Genomic DNA, 12285 nt, shown 5'->3' with positions numbered 1-12285 from the left:
ATCTAAAGGGGATTTATAGTGGTCCAGCTAGTCCAACAATGGCTGTCTACCAATGGAAGGTCTGAGAATCCAGTACTTGTTCAATCCACAAGGCTGTATGTCTCAGCTGGTCTTCAGTATACAACAGAATTCTGAAGAAGCAAGCTCTAATGTCAGCGAAGCAATGGACTTGACAGACAGATAGACAGACAAAGAGAGACAAAGAGAGGGAAAGGTAGAGGCAATATGATGTAGAAGTTCTTAGTGTGTGAGAGGAGTATCTTTAGCATTCATGTATGAGACTACCTTACTTATCCCTTCTCCAGGTACCCAATTAGGAATTGGATGAGGATGCTCAGCAGTCCAGCATGGGTGAGTCCTCAGTGTAGCCATATGAGTTCACTGTGATTGTGATTAACCCACAGACCTATTAGCTACTCTGATCTGAACCACTCACTGAAAGGTATCTTGATGGCAGTTGGGTTAAACGAGTGAACACAAACTGGGAAGCCCATAGTTTGTTTAAAGATTTGGAAGCTACACTAGGTCAGTAAATGGCCCTAAAGATGCAAGGCCCTCATCCCTATAACCTGTGACTGTTGTCCTCATGAAGGCCCAGAGACTTTGCATATGTATTAAATGTGTTCTGATAGGAAGATCATACTGGATTACCTTTGCATCCATGTGCCTTTATTAGAGGCAAGCAGAGAGATTTGAATACACACAAACACAAAAGAAGGTGTTGTTACCACAGAGGCAAAGTTAGTTATGTAACTGTAAACCAAGAAATTAGAGCAACCAACAGAAGCTAGTAAAGGCGTGGAATTTGTTCTCTCCGGAAGCCTCAGTGTGGTGCATAGACCTGCCAACTCCTTGATTTCAATCAGCAGTGATACTGATTTATACTTATGGCTTCCAAAATACAAGAATAAATTTTTATTAAGGTTTATCTCCTATTTTAAGATAACAAGTTTGTAGTAATGGAATTAAAGCAGCCATAGAAATGCTAAAGAAGTACATTCTGTCCTTGCTGGCAGCTATAATGTAATTGGAAGCTAATTTAAGAACAACCAATAGAGGAGGCTAGAGAGCTATCAGTGGTTAAGAGTACTTGCTGCTCTGTCAGTGGACATGGGTTCAGTTCCCAACACTCACATTGTGGCTCACACTCGTTTGTAACTCTGGTTCCAGGGGATCAGAAACCTCTTTTGGTCTTCTTGGGGAGTCAGGTATACAAGTGGGTAAAACACCCATATACATGAACAAAAAAGAATAACCGATATGAAGACAGCCTAAAGGGAAGTTGGAAATTAAGTGTGTATAGTGATTGCTGATCTGCTAGATCACACTGATGCTATAGCTGTATTGGTGATCTAACTCTCCAAGCATATAAATGAACAGTTCTCTGATGGTGTTACTCTGAGGTGGGCCAGTTATTAATAGTTATTGACTCTCACTGGGCAGAGGTGGCACAAGCCTTTTGTCACAGCACTTGGGAGGCAGAGGGTGGCTGATCTCTGTGAGTTCCAGGCCAGCCTAGACAGCCAAAGGCAGCAAAGGCTATACAGGGAAACCCTTGTCAAAAAAAAAAAACCATAAAAAGTACCAGGGTTGTTTGTTTGTTTGTTTGTTTTAGAGGTTTTGAGACAGGGTTTCACTGTAGTTTTGAAGGCTGTCCTAGAACTCATTCTGTAAGCCAGGCTGGCCTCTAACTCACAGAGACCCACCTGCCTCTGCCTCCCGAGTGCTGGGATTAAAGGCGGCACCACCGCTGCCCAGCTGATAGTACCAGCTTTTAAACTGACATATAGGGGCTTGAGAGAGGACTCAGTGCTCAAGAGCAATGGCTACTCTTACAGAGGACTTGGGTTCCATTCCTATCACCTACGTGGTGGCTCAGAACTATCAGTAATTCCAGGCTCAGATCATCTGGCACCCTCTTCTGGTTTCTGGGGGCACCAGGCATGCATGAAGTACAAAGACATACATATAGGCAAAACACCCATACATGTAACATAAGAAAAATGTGCTTCTTTATATGATACAGAGAGGTTAAAATCCTTATCTCTGAAGCTTAATAGATTAACTTTTTAAGACAGTGTTTCATGTAGCCTAGGTTGACTTCAAATTACTGTGTTGCTCAGAGGGCCATGACCTCCCCCTGATCCTCCTGATCTCCCTTGTACTGACATTAGAAGACTGTACCATAATTCCCAGCTTCAGTGATATGCTGAGAATCTATTTTTACTTACATATATGAGTGTGTGCCTGTGTGAGTTTGTGTGCACCACATGTATGCATCTGGGAGTCCATGGAAGCCAGAAGTTGTCGGGTCCCCTGGAACTAGAGTTACAGGGAATTATGAATTACCAAGCATGGGTGTTGAAAATGATCCCAGGTCATCTTAAAGAGTATCAAGTGCTGTTATCTGCTGAATCATCCTTCTAACACCTATCAATGAGTTTAAAATATAGAAATACATATGTGTCCACCACATTGGTCACAACTGCACAACTTCCAAAACAATGTATATGTATATGTATCCACCATCTTGATTGTCCTCCATTAGTTTTTCCTTTTCTTGCACCTGGCTTTTTCACTCAACAATGGATTTAAGTTTATGCTAGTCACTGTGTCAGTAGTTTACTCTTTTTTAAATGTATTTTTTTAAATGTGTGTTGGTGTTTTGCCTGAATGCATGTTTGTATGAGGGTGTCAGATCTTGGAATTACAGGCAGTTGTGAGCTGCAATGTAGGTGTTGGTAATTGAATTCAGATCCTCTAGAAGAACAGCAAGCACTCTTAACCCCTGAGCCATCTCTCCAGCCTGCAGTAGTCCACTCTTTAACTGCTGTACAGATGTACCACATTTTGTCCCCTCATTTTGTTTAAGGACTTTTGGAGTGCTTATAGGATTTTTCCCCTCAGAAATAAATGTCTATAGACAGCACTCCTTTTCTGTGTCTTTTGGGACATGGCTCACATATCATTATGAGTTATTACTGTTATGTTCTATTGGGGGATTTCTCCTGGAAAGAAGATAGTTTTTGAATCTTAGTCAGCTTGAATATGTTTACTCTCATGTATGAATGCTGTCTTTGTTGAGCAAAATATTAAAAATTATCATCTTTCCTCTAACGCTTAGGATTTCTGAACAGAAACCAATGCTGTCTACTCTCCAGTTTTCTGTAAGGGCTTTGGTAGAGCTTATCATTATTCTTGGCATCTGAACACTGTAAAGCAATGGAATGCTTTCAACTTTGGCCATACTCTTGGAACTAAGAAGTTTTATACTTAATGTAAACAGTGTAATGTCACTGACAGTGCACTGATAAGTTATTATAATCTTTCTGATTTCTTTGCAATGAGAATATTTAGAATATGCAGGGGAAATTGATGGTATAACCTTTAGCCCTCTTCAGATATTTTAAAGTCACATATATATTAGTCCTGAAGAATATGCTACAGGATATATGGTTTCTGTATGGGTCTTCAAGGTTGGGGGTATTCTGAATGTCTATGATGAAGAAAGATACATTGTTACTTATAGCATTTGCATGTAAATTGATTATCCATTGCAATCGTTTTTATCAGACATTGCTCATCAGATCAGACCCTGAGCCCCATTAGGTATGCTTTTTGAGGTAATTCTAAGGGACATGTAGTGAAGAACTGTCTGTGACTAAAGGAAGCCATGTGGACAGTCTTCATGTATTTAATGGCCCCCCCAAAACCATTCAGCCTTTCCCTACCTTTATGATTCATCTCTAATGACAAATAAAATGGAATTTCAACTCTATTTCCATGTTGTGTCTGATGAGTTTCTCTAAAAATTTCCTGGTTTAAAGTAGAAGCCGTGTCTTTAAAGGTATATCTGTAATCCCAGTACTCAGTAGGCAGAGGCAGGAGGGTGAGGCAAGAGAGTGAGAAGTTTGAAGTTAGCTTTGGATACATGAAACCTTGTCTCAAAAGAAAAATAAAGCTGCAGTTGAAAGACTACAGAATCAGCTTTACCATGGGGAGTTTCCCAGTATGAATCCTCCTGCACTGAGTACTTCCCAAAACTGTGTTTGTGGGGCTGCAGTCAGAGCCAGCCATGCAGCTCCAGGTTCGTACCTGAGAGGGAAAGTGTGGGTGAGAGAAAAGCTAGTTAAAGGGCTTAAGAATTCAAGACAGAGACTCAGGGTAGCTTTCAATCCATACTGAATGCTGCTCTTAGTTTATTCTTTCACCATCTTATGTATTCAACCAACTGTGGGAACTAAATGGCAGAAGACTTCTGTTAGCATGTAGAAGGGGCAAAGAGACTTACTTCTCTTAATTCTCTACCTAGCCACACCTGCCATCTGGCCTTCAGGGTCAACAGCAAACACACCTGGGCCCAAGCCTATTATTTAGATAAGAGCCATCCACTGCCAAGGGCAAAACATCCTGTAGCTGCCAAACTAACGTCTTATGGATTTGAACTCTCTGAACTTGGGGCAAGATAGAATGGACTCCTTTTCATGGGTCCTGACAATTCCCCCTTCTTAAATTAATAAAATAATACCTGTGCTTCTGCAACAGGACAGATGACTATGTCTGCCTTAGGTTGTTTTCTTTAACCTTCCAGCGCTTAACCATCTTCAAACCACACATTCTGCCATGTGTGACCTGTCTTAGGTCACCTGGAGGCAAAAAGATCTTACCCATCCCTGACTGTAAGCCTCTGTAATTAAAAAAAAAAAATTAGAGGATGGTGCATAGCCCAATGCCACACATCTCTGAGCCAGTTCTTTTATCAAGAGTTCACAAGCAAGCTTGATAATGCTAAGCAATGCATATGCTTTTATGGCTTCAACATCTGCAAAAGAAGAGGATGAATCAAGATAAAATGGCCTTTTACATTGGTCTGGGATGTCCTGAGTGACTTTTGCTGTATCAAAATCTAAATCTGCCTTTTTAATTACATTGTATCCAAAGACTCATAAGCATGACTTCAAACTCCTGTCAGAATGAACTCTGACCTTTTACACCCATAAACACTTACATATAGCACTACAAGGTTGCAAACATCAATGATTGCAGTATGATTACTAACAATAGACATACCATTGGCTGGGTTACAACTCTCATAATTTCAGTTCACTCAAAGAAGAATAAAATGGTCTCCTGGTGGGTGAGCTATGAATAACTCCACAATTCTGAACCTTTTCTTTTTCCCTTTCCAAAGTCCAATGCACTGCTACTTGTAATTTTCAAAAATAGGCTTGAGGTACCACAGTTGAGTGCTGAATGCCAGCTGTAAAACTTTTGTTCATCCCCTGTTCATATATTGAGGGGTTTTCTACAGTAGTGTTCAATTGTTCTAAATGAGTCCTTTTCCCCAAAAGGAAAAAACTGTCCAAAAAAAAAAAATGTGTTCTGTGTCCCAAGATGTGGTGTGGATAACTGCTAAACATTCACTCCTTGGCTGGATCCAGGATGAAAACTCACAGGTCTGGAAAGGCAATGCAGCAGGCTTATTGAGAAACTGGAAATCTGCAACTGACAGTCTCCTTTCCTTCTTGGACTGTAGAATCAATGACATCAGTAGGTGGAACACAGCTTTCAGCAGGTCTCACTGGAACTCATTTGAGCAGGCTCCCACAATCACAGGTCCGGCATTCCTCTGCTCCACGAATCTCACCAGGCATTTTGACAGCCACCAAGCCTCATTTTCTTCCTTCAAGAAAACACAAACATGCCCTCAACCCCATATTAAAATAGGGTCAGGTCCTTTCCATAATCCAGTGCAACAATCTTTCCATTTGGCCTGACCAAAAGTCGCTTGAGTTCCATCATGACAGAATCTGTCTGTGGCAGATTGCTCACGGGCACCCACATTAAAAAAAATTTTTTTTTAAATGATGAGTGCATGATTTAATGCATTATGTGGAGAGTGGGGGCACAACTCCCCTCTACTTACTTTTTGAAGTTTCATTTTTCAAGGATCTATGGGCAAGCTCCACAATTCTTTGTCCTTGAGGATTAAAAGGAATGCCTGTTTTGTGTTCAAATTTCCATTGGGAACAAAATTGCTGAGATGCTTTACTAATATATCCAGATGCGTTGTCTGTAAGCAAAACATTTTAAACAGTGACTTATCACATGATTAGTAGCTTCTCCAGTTTGTGCAGTGGCCATTAAGAAGCCTGAATATGTATCAGTTTCTACATGCACATATTTTAATTTGCCAAATTCTGCAATATGAGTAATATCCATTTGCCATAAATGATTAGGAAAGAGGTCTAGAGGATTTACTCCTAGATTAGTTACAGGTAAATGTTGTGGGCACACATCACATTATTTAACAATTTGATGAGCAGTTTCTCTAGTCAAACCAAATTGCTTTCTTAGACTTTTGCTATTTTGATAATGAAAGTTATGTGACTGCTGAGCTAGTTCTATGTAGAATAAAGCAGCCATATTTGTTAATCTGACTCATTACCTCTAGCCAGTAGACCAGGAAGGTTTGAGTGAGCTCTTACGTGACTCTCAAAGCATGTTTGTTTGTTTGTTTGTTTGTTTGTTTCCCTCTGATGAATAGCATTTTGAATTTACTCAAGCAGTATTCTAACCTGATCATTACTAGTTCCAACATATGGAACTGTCTCTCTATTACTTGAAGAGTTAAAAACATAATAACTATCAGTATACAAATTGAATGATTCATTCACTAGAAGCTGAAAAACAATTGCAACAGTTCATGTAACTCAGCTATTTGAGCTGAAGCTGGAGTTGTCTGTACTATATACTCTTTACTGTCAATAACATAAACCACTTTTCCATTAGAGGAACTATCAGTCAGAACTAACATAGCATTTTTATAGGATTACTCCCTACAATTTTAGGGAATATAAAAAAGGATGCATTTGTGCAAATTGTAACAGTCTATGAGCTGGAAACTAATTATCAATTATTCCTAAAATTTGAGCAAAAGCAATTGCCCACGAATCACTGTTTTTGAAGTAAGCAATCAACCTGTTGTTTGGTATAGGGGACATGTATTATACTTGATTCTCTGCCAAAATATCCCTAGATCCCATGCAAGCTACTGCTTCAAAATAAGGGCTTAACACTTCAGCTGGGGAAACAAGTAGGTACTAGGTGCAACCATAATAATGGTCTATTTCTGAATTTCACTGAGTCAAATAAAGAAAACTCCCAGCACCTTCTAGAAATGGATGTATGGGTTTCCATTAACCTAAACTGGGGAATGATGTTCCTCATTCAGACCACGGCTGGAATCCTAGCCAATTCCTTCCTGTTTCGTCTGTATACCTTTCCACTGTTCACTGCACAAGTGGTGAGACCCACAAGCTTGATTCTCAGTCAGCTGGTCACATCAAACGCCCCAAAGGTATCCCTCAGACAGTGGCCACTTTTGGGTTGACATCTTTCTTGGGGGGGGGTCTGGGTGCAAACTTATCCTCTACTTACACAGAGAGGTCAGAGGGGTCTCCCTCAGCATCACCTCCCTCCTCAGTGGCTTTCAGGCCACTAAGCTTCACCACAGTACTTCTGGGTGGCTCAGCCTTAGAATTATATCCTCAAAATATATTGGCACCTGCTGTTTCCTCTGCTGGACCTTACACCTCCTGCTCAACCTCCACGTTACTATGATTGCAGGTGGTCCAAAATATAGCAAAAACCTGAGTGCTAAAGGAATATATAGATACTGTTCCTCAACCATGACTGAGAGATTGAGTTTCACACTAGCAGGAGTTATTTCATCCCTAAGTGATACGTGTCTGGTTATCATGGCCTGGGCCAGTGGCTCCATGATTTTTGTCCTGCATAAACATAAGCATCACATCCAGCACATCCATAGCCACAGCCTCTCCCAATGGCCTTCCCACAAAGACGGAGCCACACGAGCCATCCTGATCCTGGTGGCCATGTTTCTTTCCTTTTACTCTGCTTGTTGCCATGCTTATTAATCTATAAGGTCTTTGGAATTCAGTATTCAATAAAAATGACAATTATTGCTTCACACTTCTTGTAAGACTCAAAAACTGAACGTGGGACTTCTTGCAAAGAATCATGTAGCCTGACTGCAGCTCTTCACCTCTCCCTCTGTGTCACAGATCCAGTCCCCCAGTCTCATCTGCAGCTTGCAGCAGAACACCCGTGTAAGCATCCCCAAGTCTGATTTCTAGAAGATCCCACTAATATTCCCATCCTAGTGCCCCTCCTTCCCCTTATTGCTGTATTCTATCCCCCAGCTCCAACAGGCTCTCCTTGCTAACACATAGGTCACTCCTACCAGGGAAGCAGGTAGGCTGAGTGCAGATGTCCACCTCTCCTTCTCCTCCTCCAGATACATCCTCAGTCTCATCCCCAGCTCTGTAGCAGAATCCCTGCTGTGGTTCCGTTTCTTCTCTGACCCCATCCCCAATGAATCACAGAGATCTCCTCAGACCTTCTTTCTCTCATCTCATCCTATTATCTCAGCCTCCAATAGGAGCAGGCATTCTCTGAGACCAGGCAAGTAGGTATGCTAAGTGAAGACATCAGCCCCTCATTTCTTCATACTCCAATACCCTGATCTCATCCATGTTTTGCACCAGAAGACCTCTGCAGCCTTCTTCTCCCTCCCATCCATATCTTCTATAGATCCCACAGACTTTCTCTTCATAGCTTCCCTACCCCTATCTTTGCTCCATTCCAGCCCCCAACTCCAACAGACAGTTCCTGTGAACCCATAGGCCATTTCTGCCAGAAAAGCAGGTAGGGTAAGCTTACCACATATCTTGCCCACTCCTTCTGTTGTTACCATCCAGTCCCCAAGTGTCATCTCAGAAGCTAACTGAAGACCTTCACCACACCCTCATTTCTTCCCAATCCAATCCCCCAATCTCATCCCATGTTTTGCAACAGAATACCCGCTTCTGGAATGAACTCCCTTCAATCTCTTTTAACCCTATTCCAAGGAGACTAAATAAGCAGATCCTTGTAGAACATTCTTCTCTCCTCCCACTTCTAAACACATTAGCACAGCTAGTCTAGCCACATTCCTAACTAAAAGCACCCATTACACATTTTACCAGGAAACCCAAGTAGCCACACCTATCAGGTCCACAGGAAATTTCCTTCCAGGCAACACACAGTCACCATCATCTCCTAAGAACCAGGGAAGAAAGAGAAACAAGGCACAAAAGGCCCAACAGAGACAAAATCAGATTTCAGCACCTAAAGCTGGAATTTGAAAACCCAGAGCCAGATGCATAGACACTACCATAAAAACACAATTGAAAACAACCAGGACAACATGTGCCTGCTAGAGCCCAGCAATCCTACCATATCAGCCCCCGAATATTCCAACATAGCTTAAGTAAAAGAAAAAGACCTTAAAGGAGCCTGTATGAAGATGTTAGAGGTCCTTAAAGAAGAAGTAAATAAATTTCCTAAAGAAATCCAAGAAAACAGAAACAAACAGTGGAAGGAAATGAATAAAGCTATTCAAGACATGAAAACAGAATAAAACAAAAAACAAAAAAAAATGAAACCCACGTAAATCTGAGAATTCTCAGAGTCAAGCTTCACCAACACAATGCAAGAGATGGAAAAATGAATCTTAGGCTTTGAAATTAAAGAAGATGCCAGAAAATGGAAAGATCTCCCATGTTCTTGGATAGGTAGGATAAACAGAGTAAAAAATAAAAATAGCAACCTTGCCAAAAGCAATCTACAAATTCAATGCAATCCCCATTAAAATCCCAGCACAATTTTTCATGGACCTTGAAAGGATAATAATCAACTTTATATGGAAAAACAAAAGACCCAGGATAACCAAAACAACCCTGTACAATAAAGGAACTTCAGGAGGCATCACCATCCCCGACTTCAAGCTCTACTATAGAGCTGTAGTCCTGAAAACAGCTTGGTATTGGCACAAAAATAGACAGGTAGACCAATGGAATCGAATCAAAAATCCTGACATTAACCCACACACCTACAAACACCTGGTTTTTGACAAAACAGCTAAAAGTATACAATGGGAGGAGGAAAGCATCTTCAACAAATGCTGCTGGCTCAACTGGATGATGGTGTGTAGAAGACTGCAGATAGACCCAAGTCTATCACCATGCACAAAACTCAAGTCCAAATGGATCAAAGACCTCAACATAAATCCAGCTACACTGAACCTCTTAAAGGAGAAAGTGGGAGGTACCCTTGAATGAATTGGTACAGGAGACTGCTTCCTGAACATAACTCCAGTAGCACAGACACTGAGATTGACAATTAATAAATGGGATCTCCTGAAACTGAGAAGCTTCTGTAAGGCAAAGGACATAATCTACAAGATCAAACAGCAGCCCACACAATGGGAAAACACCTTCACCAACCCCACATCTGACAGATGGCTTATTTAGAAAATATACAAAGAACTCAAGAAACTAGTCATCAAAACACCATATAATTAAATTAAAAAGTAGAGTACAAAACTAAGCAGAGAATTGTCAGTAGAGGATTCTAAAATGGCTGAAAGACACTTAAGAAATTGCTCAAAATACTTAGCTATCAGAGAAATGCAAATCAAAACAACTCTGAAATACCGTCTTACACCTGTCAGAATGGCTCAACAAAAAAAAAAAAAAAAAAAAAAAAAAAAAAAAAAAAACAGAAAAGGGAACACTCCTCCATTGCTAGTGGGAGTGAAAACTTGTACAGCCGCTTTGGAAATCAGTATGATTGCTTCTCACGAAAATGGGGATCAGTCTGCCTCAAGATCCATTAATTTTACTCTTAGGCATATACCCAAAGGAGGCACATTTATACAACAAGAACATATGTTCAGCTATGTTCATAGCAGCATTATTTGTAATAGCCAGAACCTGGAAGAAACCTAGATGCCCAACAACTGAAGGCTGGATAAAGAAATTATGGTACATTTACACAATGGAGTGCTACTCAGTGGGCAAAAAGACAAACAAAAACAATGAAATCTTGAAATTTGCAGGCAAATGGATGGAAATAGAAGAAACAATCCTGAGTGAAAAAACCCAGTCACAGAAAGACAACATGACATGTACTCATCATATATGGATTTTAGACATAGAGCAAAGGATTACCAACCTACAATTCACATCTCCAGAGAAGCTAGGAAACAAGGAAGACCCTATAAGACATACATGGTCCCTTGGAGAAGGGGAAAGGGAGAAGAGTTCCTGAACAAATTGGTACTATGTGGGAGGAGGGAAGTATGAGAAAGAGAAGGTTATGTGGTTAAAGAGAAACCTGGCACTAGGGATATTGCCTGGAATCCACAAGAATGAGCCCAACTAAAAATCTAAGCAATAGTGGAGAGGCTACATTAAATGCCTTTCCCATATAATGAGATTGATGACTACCTTAAATGCCATCTTAGAGCCTTCACCCAGTAGCTGATGGAAGCAGAAGCAGATACCCACAGTTAAGCACTGAGCCGAATTCCTGGAATGCACTAGAGTGATGAGCAAAAAGGTTAAAACAATGCTGGGGAAACCCACAGAAACACATGACTTGAACAATTGGGAGCTCACAGACCCCAGTCTGACAGCTAGGAACCAACACAGGACCAAACCAGGCACCATGAACATGGGTGTCAGGTGGAGGCCTAGGCAGTCTATAGGGCCTCTGGCTGTGGATCCAGTATTTATACCCATGCATGAACGGATTTCCCCAAGGAGGGATAGTCTCTTAAACTAGGTATGCGGAAGATGGCCTAGGCCCTGACCCAAATGACTTGACAGACTTTGATGGTCCCTCATGGAAGGCTTACCCTTCCTGGAAGTGGATGAGGGATGGAATGGGGGGTCAGATGGGGCCTGGGAGGCTGGGAGGGAGAGGGAACTGGGATTGATATGTAAATTAAGATTGTTTCTAATTTAAACAAAATTCATTTAAAAATACATTTTAAAAAGAGGTATATAATTATAGAGTGTGAATTTCCATTATATTATGATTTCTAAGAAGAGATCTAAGTATTGAAATGAAATTTTAAAAAGTGTTAGCTGAAATGTCAGTGAACTGGAGTATTCCTGACTTTTAATTTTATACATTTATTGACTGATAGGTTTGTATGTGCATGTGTCTGTCCATGTTTTTGGACATGTAAGTGCCAAAGCACTATGTGAGGTCACAGGGTAAATTTGAGAAGTCAGTTCTCTCTTCCAATGAAGTGAGGCCTGGTGATTTAATGAGGGTGCTCAGACTGCCTTTACTTGCTAATGTGCTGAGTCATCCTTCTGCCTAACTTTTTTACTTCAATATGGGGATTATGGGTGGGTTGGAAAATAACAC

General features: G+C 40.9%; 1 pseudogene; it reads left to right on the top strand.

Annotated features, from left to right (window-relative positions):
- The first annotated feature begins 7180 nt into the window (after positions 1-7180).
- LOC127238454 (vomeronasal type-1 receptor 1-like) lies at positions 7181-7940 on the top strand (annotated as a pseudogene).
- The last annotated feature ends 4345 nt before the right edge of the window (positions 7941-12285 follow it).

This window comes from Phodopus roborovskii, unplaced genomic scaffold, assembly GCF_943737965.1.
Source record: "Phodopus roborovskii unplaced genomic scaffold, PHOROB, whole genome shotgun sequence".
Lineage (NCBI taxonomy): Eukaryota > Metazoa > Chordata > Mammalia > Rodentia > Cricetidae > Phodopus > Phodopus roborovskii.
The sequence above is the reverse complement of the archived record's forward strand: the minus strand, read 5'-3'. Positions and strand labels throughout refer to the sequence as shown.